The 8,224-nt window shown below is 45.4% G+C and overlaps 1 long non-coding RNA gene across 12 annotated transcripts; it reads left to right on the plus strand.

Moving 5' to 3' along the window:
• The first annotated feature begins 1,059 nt into the window (after nucleotides 1–1,059).
• LOC119270424 lies at nucleotides 1,060–8,111 on the plus strand. Of its 12 annotated transcripts, none has more exons than XR_005134105.1 (11): nucleotides 1,060–1,779; nucleotides 1,934–2,312; nucleotides 2,685–3,210; nucleotides 3,295–3,338; nucleotides 3,863–3,945; nucleotides 5,456–5,715; nucleotides 6,330–6,447; nucleotides 6,771–6,837; nucleotides 7,158–7,283; nucleotides 7,365–7,510; nucleotides 7,762–8,111. It is a non-coding gene; the product is annotated as an uncharacterized LOC119270424 (long non-coding RNA). The 12 variants fall into 12 exon arrangements; XR_005134100.1 differs by having other exon boundaries at nucleotides 1,061–1,779; nucleotides 3,889–3,945; XR_005134102.1 differs by lacking the exon at nucleotides 5,456–5,715 and having other exon boundaries at nucleotides 1,063–1,779; nucleotides 1,934–2,063; nucleotides 2,201–2,312; nucleotides 3,889–3,945; nucleotides 7,762–8,109.
• The last annotated feature ends 113 nt before the right edge of the window (nucleotides 8,112–8,224 follow it).

Here is an 8,224-nt window from a genome sequence, read left to right on the forward strand (position 1 = left end):
AGTTGGCATGTGTCCATGACAGGGGGATCATCCAGTCCCCCGGGGCCACGGTCATTGGACGACACCCTCCCGCGCGCGATGGTCTAGCCGGGCCTACCTGTCGGTGTCTTCGCTCGTGTCGGCTGGTTCTGTCACTACAGTCAGTGTGTGCATGCGAGCGCTCCGAGCCATCAAGGTGGCATGCGTCGGGGGCTTCTCGGGGACGCTCCAAGCCGTCCGATTTTTTCAGATGGCTTTGACCCAGGCAACCTGGTTGGAAGGTCCATGATGGGTGGAGCGATGGCGCTTCCGAGGCCACCGTCATATGGCGGACTTTGGTGCGCCCCACACCCACACGCGAGAGCCTAGTCGGACCCGTCTGTCGGCGTCTTCACCCATGCTGGATGGTTCGGTCGCTACAGTTGGCGTGTGGGGTGCTCTTATGAGTAGATTTTATGCATACCTTTTAGAGTATATTTTAGTACCAATATCCCTCATATTATATCCATCTAGCACTTATTCGTCTCCCCAATGCTTAGTTTTCTGCTTGTAAAACACATTTAAAATAGGAAAAAGGTATCATCTACAGGATAGGGCGAGCTCCGTTTGACTAGACTTCACCGTGAATGATTGATGGGGAGTTTGCTAGTTAGTAGTGGAACTGGGCCCACATCTGGCTAGGTGTGGGTGGAAGGAATCTTCAAGGAGTCAAGGATAACCCCGAGTCCACGGCTAAGAAAGGAAGGCGTCGCCCGGACCCCTCCAAACAGAGGAAGGAGAAGCCATTGAACATATAAACCCTCCTACGCAACCCGCCCTTCGAGCGTCCTCCCCGTGTCAAAGCAATCCTGCACGCACGATTCGTCTCGCTGGCGGTTATCAGCGTACTTTTTGTCGCGCTGGTGAAGATCCGGATGCCCGTTATTCTATACGCCGTGTAATCGGACTAGGAGCAGCCGACGCATGGGCCAGGCTTGCGCGCGGGCCAGCCTCGCAGCGACACAGTGGGCGCGTGCTTCTGTCCGGGTGAAAGGACCACGTCCGCTGCGTCGTGCGAGAGAAAGGCAGCGACCGAGAAAATATCTCCTCTCTCTCCCTCCTTCCCTCCTCTTCTCCAGTTCTCCATGCCGTCGCCGCCGCCGCCGCCTTCTCCTCTTCCCCGTCCCTCACGGCCGCCTCGCCCCCTCCGCCTTCAGCGCCTCCTCCTCCTCCCCTTCCTCTCCTCCTTCCCTGCCTCCGGATCCAGACCACGTGATGCGGACGATGCAGCGCCATGGATTAGTCCTGCTGCAAGAGGTGGCTGGAGAAGATGAGAGGGAGAGAGAGAAGGAAGGAGCGGAGGGAGAAAGAGAGAGGAAAGAGTAGCTGGAGGTGCGTCGGCCGGCGTGCGCGCTGGCAAGGTTGGGCGGGACCTGGCGGTTGGCGGCGGCTCGATCCACTCCTAATCGGGAGCCGAGCCTGCATCTCCGCCACTTCGCCTTGTTTCTCTCTCCACCGCCACCTCTCCTCGCCTCTCCTTCCAATGTCGGCCGCCGCCGCCCTCCCCGTACCTCCCCCTCATGGCTCCTCTCTTTATCACCGGCGCCATGTCTGTGCTCGGAGGAGGACCGCCGATGCCAGGTTGACGAGGATGATGAGGTAACTGTTGGCGAGGGCAAAGCGAAGTCGTCAGATCCGTCACCACCGCTATTCTCCTACTCACCACCGCCGCTGTTCTCCTACTCGCCGCCTCCGTCGTCCACATGCTCCTCCTCACGACCATGAAAGTTGGCTGAGGTCTAGCCTCCCATCCATACGCAGGTACTCCCCCACTCCCCTCCGTGCCCTCTCTCTGTTAAAATAAGGAAGGGAGCCTATATGTTTCATCTTGCCAATCTTATTTGTCTGTGCATATTAGTATATAGTCACATTCAGAAAAGCTTGACTGCACAGTAACAGAGTTTGTATCTTTTAGTTTTTCAGATTATGCAAGTATATGCTTGGTCTGCATATTAGTACCGGCTAGCAAGCACAGGAACGACGACTTGGATCTAATGACTTGATATTCCAATCCACCGAGAAATCAGTTTTGACTCAAAATGATGGTAAGGTGTCACCAAAAGTGCTTTCTATTCTTCCCATGCACCACACCGTACCAACAAAGGCAAAATTTGTTTGTGTGAAAGCATCTGAACCATTGGCTTATTTGTTTCTCTGGTGAATAAATTGTGTCTGAATGCAGCATGCCTGAACCATGAGCATTATTTGTTTGTCCGCTAAGCAAATTGTGTCTGGATGCAGAAAGTGAAAGCATAAGATTGAGTGATTCAGATCAATTCTTGCGTTGTATGCCTGTAAGTTCGGCGGTAATTCCTATCTATGATGTTGATATGATCTCCCATATACATATTTGACCAGTACTTATTATATGCATATTTAAATAGAAATTTTTATGCCCTTTATTAATAAAATATGATTAATGGCAAAACCTAATAATATAGTTTCATCTTATCGATACAATTTGTGTGTATTGGAGGGGGGGGGGATATATTAGTATAGTCAAATTAGACAAGCTTGACCACATACTAAAATAGGTAGTACACGAGCAGCCCTCTTGAATTATTGGTGCAGAAAGAATGAGATCATCGACAACCACTTTCATTCTGAATTTGAGTTACCTGCTATTACAACAACACAATGAAGTTGCGTCATCAAATGTCATTCAGGTGAGAGAGCTGGCAGGACGAACAAGGAATTTTACAAAACGGTGCTCAGTGAGCTGGGCTCTCCTTCCACCAATATGAATGCCTAGCCTCAAACTTGCCTTACTTTTTTTGGAATTGCTCTTTTTATCTGTTGGATCATTCTTTTGTTTGTAAGAAATTTCTGCATTTTAGTGTAACCTAAATCTGCTCATTCCAGTATTTGTTGATATCAGTAGTGGAATGTTGTCCTTTCCTCTCTCTCTCTTTCTCTCTCTCTCTCATTATTTCAGGTCATTAGATTCATGCATTACAGTTAACTGTTTTTAGTGGTGTCATGGTTATATTGGGAAAAGGTGAAACTTTGCTTTCCTTTGGAAGTTTAGTTACAACAGGAGCGTGCATTCTATATATTAAAAAGTTTAAACACCCACCACTACAATATCTTCATAAGAATCTTTTTTCTACAGTTAGCACAAAGAAGATGCTTCTGGCCTACTACATGAACTCGTTCTTGCCGACTTTATCCTCTGTTTATTTGCTCCGCGAGGTAAGATCTTGCTTGCTCGTCTCTTGTTTGATAAAATATCTGTGAGCTGAACCATTCTGTGCTTCATGTTTCCTTGCCGTGTAGGTTGTTTGTTGGTTCGTGGGACGTCTGTGTCGTTAACCAACAAGGTTGGATCTGCTCTGATTCGCTTGGTTGATTAGTGCTTGATGAACAGCTTATGAATCTATGTGTTTGTGCGGCCAGCTTCCTTGTCTATTTGTTTTTTTTTGGTTCATCTACCATGCTTGTCGTACTATGTATGGTTTTTTTTGCTTCAGATCTCGTCAGGAAAACAACTTTCCTTCTATCTTTACGGTTGTACTGCTGGTTTAGTCCTATGCATACAAGGTCCTCTTCCTGGTTGATTAGGTGCTTGTAGGCCATTGGTTCATGCCCGTGCTTGTATAGTATGGCCTGTTTTCTTACCTTTTGCTAATTCCCAGTAAACTACAAGACTTGCTCAAGTTAGTGCATTAAAAGAAACATATGCAGCAAGTGATAGTTGCTGCTTGCTAATAAAGGAATGATGGCTCCATCAATAGAAAAAAAATATGTAGGTTACAAAATACAGTCAGATATACACCACTTGCTTATTGTTTCTAAACATGCTTGCTTTTTCTTTTATCTTTCATAAACCTCTGATTCCTTTCAGGTTTCCGATTTCCTTTTGTTCTACAGGCGTTGTTATCATTACTTCCTCTCCCCTTGCTGGCTCGTCATCTGCTTGCTATCAAGGTTTGTGCTTCCTGTTTGACCTTTGTCTTCTCATACTGTTGTAGTACTACCAAGGCATGGTTGATCTTCTATGGTCTTCGAAGCATGACTTTAACTACTGATACATACACAACTAGATGGATTGGACATTTATGAATGTCATCATTGTATTTATCTTACAAAATGCGTGGATCTAACTAATTACAAGTGAAAACATTTCTTGCCATCGAAACGGAATGGTAGTTTCCCCTGCATTGTGATAATTAATTTACATCTGCATTATAGTAAGCTCGAAATCCGATAAAGTGTCATCAGAAATGAGCATGGATTAGTTTATGAATAAGAAAGCTTTCTTACTCCAGTGGAGCTTAGTGTCGCAGCAATATCTCGGTTTTGCTTCTCCGCAAGAACTCTAACTATATGTAATAGTGCTATAACTTTCAGCATCGCATAAAGTACATCAAAAGTTGTCCTCAATCACCACTACTATTCTAATTTTCATTGCAGCTTTGTGAAATAAGTTTTGTCATCTCACCGAATGTTAAAAACAATCACGGTACCTTAAGTAAAAGCATAGAACTGCCAAAGTAGCACAGTCCTTTCAAAGTAAAATTCTCACTCACCGTTTTGATTCAAATATAGGAGAGTGGATGGTTCTATTCTTCGGTTTTGAATGGCATAACATAAGGAGAGTAGCCTATTGTAAATTTCGCATACTGATCCAGAGTCATCAATCCTTTCGGAGGTGATTCCGTCGCAATCTTGGTTAAGTGTGTTCACTTTGCAGCAATGTCAGCATGGGATCACAATCACTTGATCGAACATATAAATCCAGCTAGAGTACCCGCCATTCCAGCGCCCTTCCCGTCTCAAATTCATCCTGCCCGCTCGATTCGCCTCGCTGGCCCTGGTAAAAGTACTTTTCATCGACCTGGTAAAGATCCAGTTGCTCATTATTTTGTATGCCGCGTAATGGGGCTAGGAGCAACTGATGAGTGGGCCAGGCTTGCGCGCGGGCCAGCCTCGCAGCGACGCGGTCGGGGCGTGCTTCTGTCGATGAAAAGCAGGGCCGGATCGCTCGTGTGCTGCGGCCAATCGATCGTGGGGTTGTCAGGGCGTTTTTTACCGTGTTCGTTTGCACCCAGTGGTGGCGCCTCCGCTTCAACCGCGTCTGGCCCCATCTGTCAGTCTCGTGGGTGCGTGGCAGTTTGGTCGTCCTTGGTCATGTGAGCACCTCCGCTCGGTCCGCTAGGTAAAACAGGGTTTTCGGCCTCTACGTGCTGCTAAGCGGGATTGCTTGGCCTCGTCTCGCTGCAGGTGGTCCCTTTCTATCCTTGGTCCCATGCGTCGGGTGAGTTGTGTTTCTCTTTAGGTTTCCCTAGAAGTTACAGCGCCTGCGAGAGGTGTTTCTGACCGGGTGCGTGGTTTCCTTCTGCTCTGCTCTGCCTATGTGCCTCGCCTCTCTGCCCACTTCCCCTCGCCTGCGCCTCCTTGTCTTCTCTCATCCAGTCGCCATTGTCGCTTGTCGTAGTTGGTCATCGATAACCAGTGGCTTGCTCGTTGCCTGCTTATCCTGTCGTCGGCTTGTTTCGTCATGGCTCCTCGCGCTGCTGCTGTTGCGTTTGGCTAGGGTGAGTTTCTTGTTTTGTTTGGTCAATTCCTTCTGGCCTCATTGTAGATTGATCTGTACTGACTTGTTCTTGTCTGTTCCTTCTCCTTTCTTCTTGTTTGTTGGGCTGCTGCATCTGCTTTGTTGTCTGCCTGCGCGTTTGCTTGTTCTTTCTTTGTGAGGTGAGGTTTTGCCTGCTCCCCTGCTTCTCATCTGCTCAATGAAATGCGTGACTGGGTTTTTGCCGGTCTGAGATCGTTCCTTTGTTTTCCTAGACATGGATGAGTGTTTGCCATGTTAGATCTGTTGTGCGATGCTTCTAGGAGATGATTTTACATATGTTTCTATGCTTTGGTTGTTGTGGTTCCTACACCTAGGGATTGGCTCTGTTAGTGTAAGTCTGTTTTAGTTGTGTTCTTGCCTTCGTCTCGGTTATGGTTATGCCTAGGTTTGCATGGCCATGGGGTCTGTTGCAGGTGAATTCTATTTGTGTTTGTTCCTCAGCTATCTATGCTTTAATGCTGCTGTGCATCTGGTTTAATTCTCCTGCCTCTTTGACTGGAGCTTGTTGTTGTTCATTAAATTTTTGTCTGCTCTTGTTAGGCATGTGTGTGCTACGGTTGTCATCCTTCTTTGTCTTGTTCCTGTTTGTTTGGTCTAGGGTCTACTCTGGCTGTCTTCATTCATATATTTATTTCTGAAGAACAAAGATATTGCGAAAGACTGCTCGGTAAGAGGCGAACCCATGAGCTTGTACGCCTTTGCTTACGTTCGTTTGCTTTTTCATGTGCTGCAGGTCTTCCTTTGCGATGTCTGGCTGCCTGATCGGCTAATTTTGTCACTCCCAGTTTGCCAAGTTTCTGCTGTGGTTCAGTTCACGTGACGCCTTGCACCCTGCCTTTCTTCTTGCCAAGGTTCCACCTCCTTCCCTGCCTTTTCCTTTGCTGCACAACTTTAAAATTTAGTCTTTATGTTGGTTCTAACCATGTGTGTTACGTGCGTTGTGTCGTCTCGTGTTTTTGTTTACTATTATCTGTTGTTGATTGTTCCTTATGGCTGCCTTTGCTGTTTACTCTCGGGTGTTCTTTTCTGTTCATAATTCTGCCATTACTTTGCATGTCCAGGATGCCTGCTGTAGTGCCTTTTACTATATTAAGACACATGCTTCACTGTTAAACATCCCAACTGAAAACACAGCCAGATAAACCAGCTTAATTATTCTACTACTTCTTTCCAGATGACAGCAGTTAAACAAGAAGAAGCAGACACAACCAGTGATATCAGCAGTAGCCAAATTACCCATGGTAATGCTCAAAAATATACTTGTGATTGTTTCTACATTGGAAAGAATGTTTCTTCTTCTTCACTAATGCATGCTATTTGATTGGTCCTTTTTTTATCACTTATGCATGCAAGTTGATCAACTATCTAATAAAGCAAACTTCTTTCGGGGTCCAGTAGGTGTTCTGTTTGCTATTCATTAATGCTTTGATTTACACGATAAATAGCATTTTCTGTTTTCACTAATACACACAAGCTAAATAGCCATCCAATTAAATGAGCTGTGTTTTCAAATTCAATAGGTCTTTTATTTGTTTATGTTGTCATCTATTTGCTATCACAGCCGAACCACTGTGTCGCAAGCACAATAAGCCATTCGAGTATATTCATCGCCCAAGCAAAGCAGGTTCAATCCAAAAGTTCAAAGGCAAGAAAATCCAACTAAAGCCTGGAAAGTACATTCTCCGTGGTAAGAGCTACATTACTCTTCTCATTGCAACAACTCTGGCAACAACTGCTAAATGATATAACTTTATACAATTTAACATAGGTGAGCCTTGCATCCACTACTTACATGAGTTTAGTCGCCACATTGTGGGGGCAACATAGTTAAGCTCTACAACCATAATGTTTGTAGACTGCGAAAGATCATCCGCAGCACCACCAGAGACATTTGCAACAAACGACAAAAGAATGGTAATCCTTTGCAATTGCTCTGTCCTATTTCATACAATAGCATGGTATAAAATGATATACTCCCTCTGTAAACTAATATAAGAGCGTTTAGATCACTACTTTAGTATTCTAAACGCTCTTATATTAGTTTACGGAGGGAGTAGTAACTAATCTTTATTGTTATTTTTAGTACTTTAGCATTACCTTTTCTACGGGTTCCCTTTTCCCACACATGGATGCTGACCACGGTGAACTATCAATCACAACTGTAGACGGGACTACCGCTGTCATAACCGCTTTATCAAGGGTGTTTGACAAAAGAGCCACCATTGGCTGGAGAACTTCTTCCCTCAGGCACACATGAGCAAAGGGCAAGCATATGCTTTCGCCTTCAAATGCACTTCCAAGGGACTGCGCCTGATCGTCTACTCAATATAAGCAAGTTGCAAGAGCCGCTTGTTATATAACTTAATGTTAGTATAAATGCCTACCAAGACTTTGTGTTTATCATCCTTTTAGATCTTATGTAATCCCTTAAGACCATCCTGCGTGTTTAACTATCGGCTATTTCTTACTTAAACTGTTGTGTTGTATGCTTTTAAAACAGCAATGATAAAAGAAATATATGCTCACTCTTCCAATACTTGACTTATACTCGGCCTTTGCGCCATTGGCGCAACGGGTCATCTAGTGACAAGGAAAGAACAAGCCGTCCCAACCAGAACACCGAAGAAA

Source organism: Triticum dicoccoides, chromosome 3A, assembly GCF_002162155.2.
Source record: "Triticum dicoccoides isolate Atlit2015 ecotype Zavitan chromosome 3A, WEW_v2.0, whole genome shotgun sequence".
NCBI classification, from domain to species: Eukaryota; Viridiplantae; Streptophyta; class Magnoliopsida; order Poales; family Poaceae; genus Triticum; species Triticum dicoccoides.